Source organism: Rana temporaria, chromosome 1 (genome assembly GCF_905171775.1).
Source record: "Rana temporaria chromosome 1, aRanTem1.1, whole genome shotgun sequence".
NCBI classification, from domain to species: domain Eukaryota; kingdom Metazoa; phylum Chordata; class Amphibia; order Anura; family Ranidae; genus Rana; species Rana temporaria.
Window position 1 is genome coordinate 317,411,473 of NC_053489.1, and position 15,380 is coordinate 317,426,852.

At 45.0% G+C, this 15,380-nt stretch overlaps 1 protein-coding gene across 4 annotated transcripts in view; it reads left to right on the forward strand.

Annotated features, from left to right (window-relative positions):
- The first annotated feature begins 11,954 nt into the window (after positions 1–11,954).
- Positions 11,955–15,380, forward strand: part of ABCA1 (ATP binding cassette subfamily A member 1) — a 149,433-nt gene continuing 146,007 nt past the window's right edge. For 3 of the 4 annotated variants that reach the window (XM_040359419.1, XM_040359427.1, XM_040359436.1), the window contains exon 1: positions 11,955–12,233. The gene's annotated coding sequence lies outside the window, so the exon portion shown is untranslated. The remainder of the gene's footprint in view (positions 12,234–15,380) is intronic. The other variant, XM_040359444.1, reaches the window with a different exon arrangement.

The following is a 15,380-nucleotide window of genomic DNA, read 5'->3' on the forward strand; positions in this document are numbered from 1 at the left end:
ATATAAATCCCCAAAAGGGAAAATTTCGTTTTCGAAGCCGGAATCTAAATGGAATTGTGCAAAACAAGGTCAGTACTCTTACGGAGAGGAATCCCTGGTAGACAATTTAATATACAGTTGTTTATTTGTCAGAGAATAGGTGCGGGTACTCACCCCTGGGGCCCTGGACAAGAGTAGTAAAGTGGCTCTCACAAATAAAGGTTTCCCTTAAATATGAGTTTGTTACCCCAACACTTCATATTCCTGATGTGCCTGCTGTACTTGTATGAGGAAGTATCCTGCTCTCTTTGTATTGCTTCCTTTGTGTGAAATCCCTGGTGTTCCTTCTAGTCCCACTTGCCTTCCTGTTAAAAAATGATCACGCTAAGCAGAAGAGCACACCATAGTCAGTTCTTGGTATACTCTCCTCCAATGATCAGACTTGTCCTTACATGCCCATGCTGCACAACCATTCGCTGGAAAGCTCAGTGTGCTGCTGTTTCTCCTCCCCCAGGTCTTATGCAGCTGAGAACAGAGGGGATGTAATCACTTATTAACAAAGGGATAAAATGCCAATAAAAAGATTTAAAAAAAAAAGGGATAAAATGTATTTATAATGTTTTATTTTATTTTTTATATCTATACAAAAATGTTTTGCATTTAATTTCTATTTTTAACTGAATGGGTTGTTTTACAAGGTGATCGTTTACATCAGGGGTGTCCAAACTTTTTTCAAAGAGGGCCAGATTTGATTAAGTGAGCATGCGCGAGGGCCGACTATTTTGCCTGACATTCTTTGAACCATTAAAATTCTGTCTAAGTGTGTTCGTCTGAGCACTAATACACTGCCCAACAACAATTCTCTTGCCTTTGTGGCTGTGTGTGGTGAAGAGATGAGCTTGGGCGTGTTATTTGGATATACTGTATATATTTTATTTGTGGCCCCAACGAATCCCAGAGCGCTGCTTAGGACTAAGGATGAGCTTGGGCTTTCCATTGCCATGAATGCATCCTTACCATTGCCATGAATGCAGCCTTAACATTGCAACCAATGCAGGCTTACCATTGCAACCTCATCATTGCAACCAATGCAGCCTCACATGTGCCATAAATGTAGCCATACCTCGGAGGGCAGAGGGAGGGGGCGGGACAAGTGCCGACAGATTACAAACAGGAGAATGTCTTGTTTACCCTGTGGCCTCTTTAATACAAAGTCCTGCCTCCGATGATAGACAGAACATTCGTCCAATGGCATCCCAGGAGACGGGACTTCCAATAGAGACGCTGCTGAGTAAACAGGAGATTATTTTTATGTAATCTGACGGCGCTCGTCCTGCCCCCTCCCTGTCCCCTCCAAGGCAGCGTCAATAAATACAGTATATATCTTTTGTGGCCCTGGGGGCCACAAACAATATATATATATCCAAATACCCAGGGGGGGCCATATTAAATCAACAGGGGGGCCACATTTGGCCCCCGGGCCTGACTTTGGACATGCCTGGTTTACATGAAGAACTTTATAAAATAGTCAGCGACTACTTAGAAACAAGCAACCGTTGAGACACTAAACGTTTTTGTCAGTAACTATACATAGCTCCAAACTGTCCCGGATTTAGAGAGATTGTCTCTCATTTTAAACAATGTCCCTCCGTCCCTCTTTCCTCCTCATTTGTCCCTCTTGGTCTGAGCTATATAGTTGTATATAAAATGCACAGCTTATCTATCAAAAAGTGTTTCCCAGTGCTAAACTCTTCATCCAATTTCTATATTGCTGCATTAGTAAATTTCAAAGCCAGTATAAGAGTATAGTAGTGGTAAAAAAATAAATCAGGGGTTTAAGCGATAATTTTTTTTTTACAATTCTCCTTTAAGGGGGTGTAACAGGGGGTGTGTCCTATGCCTACATACTTTTGCTAATAATTGTCCCTCATCTCAGAAAGTTGGGAGGAATGACTATGTAATTTCCAAATATAACATAAAGGGTGCAGTGGTATAGTATGGTATACATAGCTCAGTGTAAAGATCAGGGGCGGACTGACCATTGGGACTCTCGGGCACTGCCCGAGGGCCCCATGCCACTAGGGGGCCCCATCAGGGTTGCCAGGCTTAATAAAACCAGGGACAGGATGTAAAAATCTGTGTTTTTTTTACATCTGCCCCTGATATGTGCGAAACCGACATGCTTTTGATGTGAAAATCCAGAGATTTTTGCTGCCCTGCCTCTGCACTGCCTCCTGGCGTGGTGGCCATCTGTAATCTTCTATTGCCCAGGGGCCCCATGAGTTGTCAGTCCACCCCTGGTAAAGAGTGCAGTGGTATTAGACTGTGGGGTCTCACTAGGATGGTGCGCTGGTCAGGACTGACTGGACAGGCAGAACAAGTACCACCTTTCTTGCATCCTCAATGAAGTCAAGTGACCAATAAGATGCTTAGTAGCTCTGCAAACCGGAACAGTGCCAGATGGAGGTGCCTGTACCAGTGTCAGGGCACAAGCCCTGGTTATACATACATATACTGTGTATGAACTGTCTCATCTGCCCAAACCTTTGTAATTCTATTGAGACAGCCTAGTTACTGTATACAGCATAGACCTCTGTCGCACTGTTATCTTACAGCTGAAGCCTCAAATTTATATTCAGCATTTTTAAACTAGTCACAGCAGAGGAGTGTTAGAAAAGGTAACAGTCAGGTCATGTGCAATCAAGTTCATCAAGTTTCGAAATCAAAATTAAGAACCTATGATAAGGAAAATGTACTGGGATAATGTTCTGTTTTAGCGCATTATCATATTTCAGTACTAAGTCTGGTTTTCCCCATAAATTAAAGTTGTTTTTGGATGTGATAAAAATTGACAGATTTATGGATGCTCGAGTTAAATAATACATATGAACTATCTTTAAGGGCATGGGCGCAGCGGCTCATACCGCGTGCAAGAGCCCTTTGTTTATGCATCTGGAGCAGCATGGAGCTGCGTGCAGGCAACCTATGTTATTCAATAGAGATGCAGGCAGCCTATGTTAGTCCATGGAGATGCAGGCAGCCTATGTTAGTCAATAGAGATGCAGGCAGCCTATGTTAGTCAATAGAGATGCAGGCAGCCTATGTTATTCAATAGAGATGCAGGCAGCCTATGTTAGTCCATGGAGATGCAGGCAGCCTATGTTATTCAATAGAGATGCAGGCAGCCTATGTTAGTCCATGGAGATGCAGGCAGCCTATGTTATTCAATAGAGATGCAGGCAGCCTATGTTAGTCCATGGAGATGCAGGCAGCCTATGTTAGTCCATGGAGATGCAGGCAGCCTATGTTAGTCCATGGAGATGCAGGCAGCCTATGTTAGTCAATAGAGATGCAGGCAGCCTATGTTAGTCCATGGAGATGCAGGCAGCCTATGTTAGTCAATAGAGATGCAGGCAGCCTATGTTAGTCCATGGAGATGCAGGCAGCCTATGTTAGTCAATAGAGATGCAGGCAGCCTATGTTAGTCCATGCAGATGCAGGCAGCCTATGTTAGTCAATAGAGATGCAGGCAGCCTATGTTAGTTCATGGAGATGCAGGCAGCCTATGTTAGTCCATGGAGATGCAGGCAGCCTATGTTAGTCCATGGAGATGCAGGCAGCCTATGTTAGTCAATAGAGATGCAGGCAGCCTATGTTAGTCAATAGAGATGCAGGCAGCCTATGTTATTCAATAGAGATGCAGGCAGCCTATGTTATTCAATAGAGATGCAGGCAGCCTATGTTAGTCCATGGAGATGCAGGCAGCCTATGTTAGTCCATGGAGATGCAGGCAGCCTATGTTAGTCCATGGAGATGCAGGCAGCCTATGTTAGTCAATAGAGATGCAGGCAGCCTATGTTAGTTCATGGAGATGCAGGCAGCCTATGTTAGTCCATGGAGATGCAGGCAGCCTATGTTAGTCCATGGAGATGCAGGCAGCCTATGTTAGTCAATAGAGATGCAGGCAGCCTATGTTAGTCAATAGAGATGCAGGCAGCCTATGTTATTCAATAGAGATGCAGACAGCCTATGTTAGTCCATGGAGATGCAGGCAGCCTATGTTAGTCAATAGAGATGCAGGCAGCCTATGTTAGTCCATGGAGATGCAGGCAGCCTATGTTAGTCCATGGAGATGCAGGCAGCCTATGTTAGTCCATGGAGATGCAGGCAGCCTATGTTAGTCAATAGAGATGCAGGCAGCCTATGTTATTCAATAGAGATGCAGACAGCCTATGTTAGTCCATGGAGATGCAGGCAGCCTATGTTAGTCAATAGAGATGCAGGCAGCCTATGTTAGTCCATGGAGATGCAGGCAGCCTATGTTAGTCCATGGAGATGCAGGCAGCCTATGTTAGTCCATGGAGATGCAGGCAGCCTATGTTAGTCCATGGAGATGCAGGCAGCCTATGTTAGTCCATGCAGATGCAGGCAGCCTATGTTAGTCCATGGAGATGCAGGCAGCCTATGTTAGTCCATGGAGATGCAGGCAGCCTATGTTAGTCCATGGAGATGCAGGCAGCCTATGTTAGTCCATGGAGATGCAGGCAGCCTATGTTAGTCCATGGAGATGCAGGCAGCCTATGTTAGTCAATAGAGATGCAGGCAGCCTATGTTATTCAATAGAGATGCAGACAGCCTATGTTAGTCCATGGAGATGCAGGCAGCCTATGTTAGTCAATAGAGATGCAGGCAGCCTATGTTAGTCCATGGAGATGCAGGCAGCCTATGTTAGTCCATGGAGATGCAGGCAGCCTATGTTAGTCCATGGAGATGCAGGCAGCCTATGTTAGTCCATGCAGATGCAGGCAGCCTATGTTAGTCCATGCAGATGCAGGCAGCCTATGTTAGTCCATGGAGATGCAGGCAGCCTATGTTAGTCCATGGAGATGCAGGCAGCCTATGTTAATCCATGGAGATGCAGGCAGCCTATGTTAGTCCATGGAGATGCAGGCAGCCTATGTTAGTCCATGGAGATGCAGGCAGCCTATGTTAGTCCATGGAGATGCAGGCAGCCTATGTTAGTCCATGGAGATGCAGGCAGCCTATGTTAATCCATGGAGATGCAGGCAGCCTATGTTAGTCCATGGAGATGCAGGCAGCCTATGATAGTCAATGGAGCAGCAGACAGCCTATATTAGTCCATGGAGATGCAGCCAGCCTATGATAGTCTAGTGCTTGTAATCCAAAGCACTTGCATATCAAAGCGAGTTTCCCCATAGAATTCAAAGGAAAATGAAGATATTTTGTTCCGCATTGACTTCTATTGCATGCAATACTGCATGTGTCCAGAGGTGGGGCAGGCGCTGGAGAGACTCGGAAATACTCGGATGCAGTCCGAAACCCTTGGAAAGGCTCAGGAAACACTCGGGAACAGAGTATTCCAAGTATTTCCGAACGTCTCCGAGTGTCACCGGTGCCCCCGCACCTCTGGCCAAATGCAGTACTGCACACCGCAGAGGCTTGAATCCTGCTCGTTTTGCGAGACACTTTTGGAAAAAAAAAGCTCGTATTGCGAAACGCTCGTTAAACGTGTTACTCGCAATACGAGGTTCCACTGTAATTAGTTAGAAGAAACATTAATTAAAGAGAAGGTCATCACCTTCTCTTGAATGGGGCACTTAACTATGCAAGATCATAGCCAGGGCAAATTGTCCATTCCTGAACAGATCAGAGAAATATTCTCTGCATATCAAATGTTTTTTTGACTTGGATAAAGGGTTGATCAAAGTAAGTAGCTACAAACACTGTAGCTGCTGACTTTTAATAAGGACACTTACCTGTCCAGGGAGCCCGTGATGTTGGTCCCCAGAGGCCGATCCATCCATCAGATCGGACGCAGGTGCTGCCATTCCAAGGAAACTGGTAGTGGAGCCTTGCGGCCTAACTCAGGGTTTCTGACTGCACATGCGCGAGTCGAGCGGCGCTTTGTGAATGGCCAGCTTGTCTTCTGGGACACACACAGGTCCCAGAAAACAATAGGGGGGGGCTTGCCACAGAAAAGGATGTGACGTCCTGGGCTGTGGCCTGGCCCCCCATTATCTCTTGAACGTAATACCCCCCCCCCCCATTATCTCTTGAACGTAATACATCCCCATTATCCACCTCTCAAAATTGGGTGGAACTCCGCTTTAACACAGGGGACTACAAGGTCTTTATCTAGCTAATGAATTTGGCCCTGTCAGGTCTTCACTACAGTATTAAACTTAGAGATGGTATCTCTTTCTTTGAACTTACGATAGGTAAATAGTCTCCCATATCACACACACCTAACATTCCTGCAGATCAAAAGGAACTGTTAAATGAATTAGGTTCTCAATCTAAAGCCTGTCATATGTGTACAACTAGCTATATTAACCAACCATTACCAACAACAATATTGCATACAAACTAATCCTTGTTTCTCATTATAAAATATATATATATACACAAAGGTTCCCAGTTGCTAATGGAGATTGCTCATAAACTCTTCATAAGGCAAGTCTAGTTCTGGTTACCACTTGCCAACCTGGCCAATTCTGACATTTCTCTTTTATATGGAAATTTTTTTTTTTTTTGGCTAGAAAATTACTTAGAACCCCCCAAACATTATATTTTTTATAGCAGAGAACTTAGGGAATAAAATGGTGGTTGTTGCAATTTTTATGTCAAACGATATTTGTGCAGACATTTTTTAAACTCTTTTTTTAAAAAAAAAAACACTTTCATGAAAAAAAACACATTTTCCCCAATTTTTTTCACATAATGTGAAATATGTTGTTACGCTGGGTAAATAGATACCTAACATGTCACGCTTTAAAATTGTGAACGCTTGTAAAATGGCAGCAGACACTAAGCAATCTCCATAAGCCAGGTTTAATTTTTTTTTACAGGCTTACAGCTACAGAGGAGGTCTTGGGCTAGAATTATTGCTCTCTCTCTAACGTTTGTGACGATACCTCACATGTGTGGTTTGAACACTGTTTACACATGCGAGCGCGACCTAGGCGTGCTTTTAATTGATTATTTTTTTATAAAAATTTTTAACACTTTTATTGCTATTGCAAGGAATGTAAACATCCCTTGTAATAGGAATAGGGCATGACAGGTCCTCTTTATGGAGAGATATGGGGTCTATAAGTCCCCAGATCTCTCCTCTATGCTGGAAAGGCTGAGATAAAAAAAAATAGATCTCAGGCTTTCCAGCAAAAAAAAAAACTGAAAGGAAGCTCCAACCAGACTTACATTTACATCTGCAGCGCCGGAAGTGACAATATGACATCACTTCCTGCCTCCGAGGGTCATAGAGATGGCTGGGGACCATCTGATCGAGGGGAAATCAATGGGTTAAAGTGGAGGTTCACCCTAAAACAATTATCTAACATTACATCCAGCATACTAACGACATGTACAATATGCTGGTATATTTTTTTCTCCATACATACCGTTTAATTGCTATTTTCCCCCCGGCTTCCGGGTTCTGATTCCCGCGGGACTGGGCGTTCCTATTGAGAGGTTAGATGATTGACGTCTGGTGAAAAACTTCCCATGTCTCATAAAGTGCGTCACCAGTTTTCCGTAAATAGCCGGCCTGCAAGTCGGCTCTATATGGCGCCTGCGCAGTCAGCTCTACACGGCGGGCGCAGGCGCTGTATAGCGCCGACTCGCAGGTCGGCTATTTACGGAAAACTGGCGACACGCTTTATGCGCCATGGGAAGTTTTTCACCAGACGTCAATCATCTAACCTCTCAATAGGAACGCCCAGTCCCGCGGGAATCAGAACTCGGAAGCCGGGGGGAAAATAACAATTAAACGGTATGTACGGCGAAAAAAAAAAATACCAGCATACTGTACATGTCGTTAGTATGCTGGATGTAATGTTATATAATTGTTTTAGGGTGAACCTCCACTTTAAGTGTGTGCCTAATAAGTGTAATGTGTGCTGCTTTTACTCACAGATCTCAGTGTGTCTGCAGGTTTCCAGAGAAAACATTGACTGAAATCACAAACCCAGAAGCAAGCTAACAACGTATGTTTATTATTTACTATGAGCGGTTGGCAGGAGGGTAAGGTAAATATGCCTTAGAGATTTGCAAAAAAATGTACAGTGGAACCTCGGATTACGAGCATAATCCGTTCCCGGAGAATGCTCGTAATCCAAAGTACTCGCATATCAAAGCGAGTTTCCCAATTGAAGTCAATGGAAACGAAAATAATTTGTTCCGCATTGACTTCAATGGGATGCAATACCGCATGCGGCCAGAGACGAGGGGCGCCGGAGAGCCTCAGAAATGACCGAAAAGGCCCGAGGACACCTCGGCTCACCTCGGCAAACCTCGAAAATGCCTTGTTGATGTCAGAGGTCAGAGAAGAATGGGCATCTGGTTTGAGATGTTAGAAAGGCAACAGAAACTCAAATAATCACTCGTTATAACCAAGGTATGCAGAATACCATCTCTGAACACACACCTCCAACCTTGAAGCAGAAGACCACACTGGGTGCCACTTCTGTCAGGTGAGAACAGGAGACTGAGGCTACAATTCACACAGTCTCACCAAAATTGCACAATAGAAGATTGGGAAAACGTTGCCTGGTCTGATGAGTTTCGATTTCAGCTGCAACAGTCATGAAAGTATGGATCCATTCTGCCTTGTATCAATGGTTCAGGCTGGTGGTGGTAGTGAAATAGTGTGGGGGATATTTTCTTGGCACACTTTGGGCCCCTTAGTACCAATTGAGCATTGTTTAAACACCACAGCCTGAGTATTGTTGCTGACCATGTCCATCCCTTTATGACTACAGTGTTCCCATCTTCTGATGGCTCCTTCCAGAAGGATAATGCACCATGTCCCAAAGCTCAAATCATCTCACCACTGGTTTCATGACAATGAGATCACTGTACTCCAATGGCCTCCACAGTCACCAGATCTCATCCAATAGAGAATCTTTGGGATGCGATGGAATGGGAGATTCTCATCATGGATGTGCAGCCGACAAATCTGCAGCAACTGTGTGATGCTATCATGTCACTATGGACCGAAATCTCTGAGGAAGATTTCCAACACCTTGTTGAATCTATGCCATAAGGAATTAAGGCCGTTCTGAAGGCAAAGGGGTCCAGTACTAGCAAGCAGTGATAATTTAGTCAACTAAAATACGACAAAAACAATTGAGATGGCTAAAATACGACTAAAACTAAAACAATTGAGATGACAAAAAACGAAAATTGCATTTTAGTCAAAAGACACGGGATGTTTTTACAACTACCTAAATAATAAAATTTGACAGATAGTAACCCATGTTTTAAACGTTCGTTTTGCTGTGTTTACATGCCGCGTTTAGTGGCGTTTTGCCGCGTTTGCGTTTAAAAAACAAATACTTATTTTTTTTAAATGGCAAAAAATGAAAAATGCCTATAAACGAAACACTGCTAAACACGGGTTACCGCCTTTAGTCGCGTTTGACGTCTGAAACGTGGAAATCTTCTGCGTCTGAATCAATTTTTTGGCTTTCAAAGAAACGCTGTTAAACGCAAATGCCTAAGGGCCCTTTCACATGGGGCGGATCAGTACTGATCCGCCTCCGTGTGTTCGTAAGCTCAGCGGGGATCGCTCCGTAAAATCCCTGCTGAGCCGTCAGCTGACAGGGCGGTCCCCGCACACTGTGCAGGGACCGCCCTGTCTTTTCTCCGCTCTCCCCTATGGGGGATCGGATGAAAACGGACCGTGTGTCCGTGTTCATCCGATGACGGAAGAAAAAATAGGATTTTCTTCCGTCCGCAAAATCGGATCTTTGCGGAGGCGGGTGATTACGGGTGTCAGAGGATGTTCATCCGCTGACACCCGCAATCACATAGGGACCAATGTATGTCCCTTTTTCATCCGCAAACGGATGGATGAAAATGCAGACATGTGGTCCGCACGTGTGAAAGGGGCCTAAAAACGGCAGTTCTTTTGAATGAGCATCTGTACACAGGGCTTGGCAAGAACATCTTGCCAGGAATCCCGTCGAGAAAACCGATAGGTTTTTTTCAACAGGATTCTCGCCCGTGTGTACAGGGCTTAAGACTAAAGCCTTCTACACACGATCGGATTTCCATCGGACAAATCGTATAACTTTTGTCCGAAGGGCGTTGGCCGTAAACCTGTATTGCATACAAGCGGAAAAGAATTGTTGGCCAACAAATACTAAACTATGTGGTTTTTCAGCTCTTTAGCGCCACCCTTTGGGCAACTTCTGCTAATGTTGTGTTATGGTTAGCATGCGTGTTTGTACTTTGGATTTTTGTCCGATGAACTTCTGTACACACAATCGGATAATCCGACAACACACATTTTTGTCGGAAAATTGAAAAGCATGCTATCCAACATTTGTCCGCGGAAAATTGTCTGATGGAGCATACAAACAGTTGGATTATCCGACAACAGCCCATCACGACACAACTCCCGTCAGAAAATCTGACAATTGTCCGATGGTGCGTACAAACGCTTGGATTATCCGACAGCAGCCTGTCATCACAGAACTCCCGTCAGAAAATCTGACAATTGTCCGATGGTGCGTACAAACGCTTGGATTATCCGACAACAGCCTGTCATCACAGAACTCCCGTCAGAAAATCTGACAATTGTCCGATGGTGCGTACAAACGCTTGGATTTCCCGACAACAGCCTGTCATCACACAACTCCCGTCAGAAAATCTGACAATTGTCCGATGGTGCGTACAAACGCTTGGATTATCCGACAACAGCCTGTCATCACACAACTCCCGTCGGAAAATCTGACAATTGTCCGATGGTGCGTACAAACGCTTGGATTATCCGACAACAGCCTGTCATCACACAACTCCTGTCAGAAAATCCGACAATTGTCCGATGGTGCGTACAAACGCTTGGATTATCCGACAACAGGCTGTCATCACAGAACTCCCATCAGAAAATCTGACAATTGTATTGTCCGATGGTGCGTACAAACGCTTGGATTATCCGACAACAGCCTGTCATCACACAACTCCCGTCGGAAAATCCGATCGTGTGTACGGGGACTTAAGACTAAGGCCTCGTACACACGACCGGACATGTCCGCTGAAACTGGTCCGCAGACCAGTGTCAGCGGACAGATCCGATCGTGTGTACAGGCTAGCAGACAGATTTCCAGCGGACAAATGTTTCTTAGCATGCTAAGAAACATGTCCGCTGGAAAGCTGTCCGGCGGACATGTCCGCTGGTTAGTACACCTAACCAGCGGACAGATATCTCTCGCATGCGTCGAATGGATTCGACGCATGCGTGGAAGTATTTTACTTCCTGGTTTGGTGACGTGGCGGCGTCAACGTCACCGCCACATCACCGCGCGGATTTCGGTTTGATGGTGTGTACAGCCATCAGACCGAAATCTCCGAGCGGACATGTCCGATGAAAACGGTCCGGCGGACCGTTTTCATCGGACTGTCCGCTCGTCTGTACGGGGCCTTAAACAAAATGGAAATTTGCTGCCAAGATTATCACTGCCATACAAGGTGTACCTAATAAAGTGTCCGGTGAGTGTATATTCTGACACGCACATAAGCGCCTCCGTATGAAAAGCGCATGCTCAGCAATATATCATTGCAGCGTAGTCCTATACTGTAGTTCCTTCTCCAGCCCTTTACAATGTATGCCTGAAAAGCTTGAGGAAAAGGTGACGTCATTTGTTATTGAACAGCGAAGTCCTATAGAGAAGCATGAGACAGAACAGGAACCGCATCCCTACATTAGACAGGGAGACCTCCCTAGCAGCAAACTGTAAAGAATAGACTATAGAATCCTCTATAGATTATCCTCTGTAAATGAAACGAATGAATGAAGTTGGGGGGGAAAATGGAGTCTTCTTCTAAACGAAAACAAGCTGAGCTCCCCCAGATATAGGAGCCATGGAGTGGATTGCCCTTTTAAGAGGCGGGGCCTGTCTACACGTGCTGGCAGCCCAGCGCTGAGCCATATAAACACACTTGAGCAGGACAGCTGTGACCGATAGTAACCCCTGGTGTACTGCACAGCCTCCTATCTATAAAAGGAACTCCGGGTTAAAAAACCACTGCCTGCCTTTTTTTTTACTGTCGGAGGCAGAGAGAGAAAGGAGGAGGGGGGATAGTGTGCAGAGGGGAGACTGACAAACATATAGCATCTCAGCACACCGAGGAGAGAGCATCACAGGAGCTTTGTCCGGACTGGAGAGACTCGGGACTCCTCTGAATAGGGGATCTCATGAGCTCACCCACGATCGGAACCCACTAACAAGGTAAGTCGCCCTGATTTTCCAACTTATCCAAAGCCATGGCACATCTCCAGGATTTCTTAGAAGAAGAAGATTGCATTTACTGAGAGGGATTTAAATCATTGATGATTCCTCTTCTTCTTCTCCCCATCTGTCGCTTTTTGTGTGTCACCTGCCAGATGTCACCTTGCATGGTCTGATTGTGGTGTCCAGCAGGTCTGTGACCCGGCCAAGGTCATCAGATGTGCCAGCTTGGTGACAAAGGAGGGTTGTGTGTGATGGGAAAGGCGATGGGCATCTCCTAACTTGTCTTCTCTATTGTACAAGCTTCCATAAACAACAACATTTTTTTTTTTTTTTCGATCAATTTGATAGTCAACCACGCACTCAATGGATATGCCACCCACAAGAAATCCGAATTTGTTGGATGATACTAAGTTCTCAATGTTTTTCACCACTTGACCTCAGAATTTGATCGAAATTGATTCAATATGTTCGGTCATTTTTCACCCTGTCCGATCGACTTAGTTTGATTGAAAAAAAAACGATCCAAGCTGAGTCTAAATCAATCGGAAGGGAATTGTAGCTGTGTGATCTCGTCAATTGTTTTGATCGATTTGAACATCTACAGGGTAATAAAATAGAAGCGTGTATGGCCACCATTCGATGGAAAGGATATCATGAAGAATAGGAGATCGGACTCGGAACTCACTTGGTGCCAGTCTGGCTTTGGATCTAAGAATTGACCCCAATAGCGAGTCTTTCTTCTTAATTCTCCCAGGCTTCTCAAACTGAGACTCCCCGATTTTCATACTTCTTCACTATTATATAAGCAAGCTGAGATACTTTATTGTTGTTGTTTACGAGGAAGAGCAACATTTTTTGTTTGGCATCTATTTACTCCAACAAGCAACAACGTACATATGCAAAACACAATACTGTACAATACTTTTGTAAAATATCACATAGAAGAATAAACATTGCACTACACCACTTCTTTTCATGTCACGATAATAAGAATTCATGGGCTGAACGACCTATCTACAAGAGCAAACTGTTTGTTTATCGAAGCTGTAGATCAGCCATCCTCAGCCTGGGTGCCGTGGAAGCCTAGGGTTCCTCCAGAGGTTGCTTGGGGGTCCTTGAGCTGTGGCTGATTGACCTCCTATGTGATGGTGCCTGCATAGTTCTGGGGTCAACACCACTTGGCCGAGCCATCAGTATGACAACACATTTTTTTAGCTGTCTGTAAGGTTGGCATTCTGGCTACTACTGTAGGCGCCATTCTTTCCACTGACCTCCATTATAAGGGGCTTTTTTTCCCCATTGACCACCACTGTAAGGGGGCATTCTTTCTACTGACCTCCTATGTAAAGGGGGCATTCTTCCCAATGGATATCAATGTAAGGGGCATTTTTTCTACTGCTATAAGGGACATTTTCGCACTGACCACCACTATTAGGGGCATTCTTCTCTCTGACCACCACTATAAGGGGCATTCTCCAATATAAAGGGAGCATTCTTCCCACTGGATATCAATGTAAGGGGCATTTTTCCTACTGCGATAAGGGACATTATTCGCACTGACCACCACTATTAGGGGCATTCTTCTTTCTGACCACCACTATAAGGGGCATTCTCCAATATAAAGGGGGCATTCTTCCCACTGGATATCAATGTAAGGGGCATTTTTCCTACTGCTATAAGGGACATTTTCGCACTGACCACCACGATTAGGGGCATTCTTCTCTCTGACCACCACTATAAGGGGCATTCTCCAATATAAAGGGGGCATTCTTCCCACTGGATATGAATGTAAGGGGCATTTTTCCTACTGCTATAAGGGACATTTTCGCACTGACCACCACTATTAGGGGCATTCTTCTTTCTGACCACCACTATAAGGGGCATTCTCCAATATAAAGGGGGCATTCTTCACACTGGATATCAATGTAAGGGGCATTTTTCCTACTGCGATAAGGGACATTATTCACACTGACCACCACGATTAGGGGCATTCTTCTCTCTGACCACCACTATAAGGGGCATTCTCCAATATAAAGGGGGAATTCTTCCCACTGGATATCAATGTAAGGGGCATTTTTCCTACTGCGATAAGGGACATTATTCGCACTGACCACCACTATTAGGGGCATTCTTCTCTCTGACCACCACAATAAGGGGCATTCTTCAATATAAACTGGGCATTCTTCCCACTGGATATCAATGTAAGGGGCATTTTTTCTACTGCGATAAGGGACATTATTCGCACTGACCACCACTATTGGGGGCATTCTTCTCTCTGACCACCACTATAAGGGGCATTCTTCCCACTGACCACCAATATAGGATGTATTTTTTCCACTGACTATCACTATAAAGGAAGTTCTTCTCACTGACCACCACTATAACAGGCATTCTTCCCACTGACCACTGCTATAAGGCCCCTTTTTTACCAGCGTCGGCGGTAAAGCGACAATATTTTAAGTGGCGCTTTCCCGTCAGTTTCGCGGCGCTATTCGGTCACTAGCGGGCCACTTTTACTCCCCGCTAGCGGCAGAGGCGCTTTGCCGGCGGTATAGCCACAGTGCCCATTGATTTCAATGTGGAGGAGCAGTATACACACTGCTCCTTCACCGCTCCAAAGATGGACTTTTTTTACCATCCTGCTAGCGCAACGCTCCAGTGTGAAAGCCCTTGGGGTTTTCACACTGGAGACGGCAGCAGCCGTTTCAGGACGCTTTGCAGGCGCTATTTTTAGCATTATAGCGCCTGCAAAGCGACCCAGTGTGAAAGGTGTCTAAGGGAAATTATTCGCACTGACCACCACTATTAGGGGCATTCTTCTTTCTGACCACCACTATTAGGGGCATTCTTCTTTCTGACCACGGCTATAAGGTGCATTTTTTCCCACTGACCACCAATATATGGGACATTCGTCCACTGACCACCTATGGAATATTTTTTCCCACTGACCACTACCATAAGGCACATTCTTCCCGCTGACCACCACTATAAGGGGCATTTTTTCCACTGACCACCAATGTAAGGGTAATTTTTCCTATTGACCACCACTATATAGGACACTCTTCCCATTGATTACCACTATAAGGCACATTCTTTCCACTGATCAACACTATAATGGGCATTCTTTCCACTGATCACCGCTAT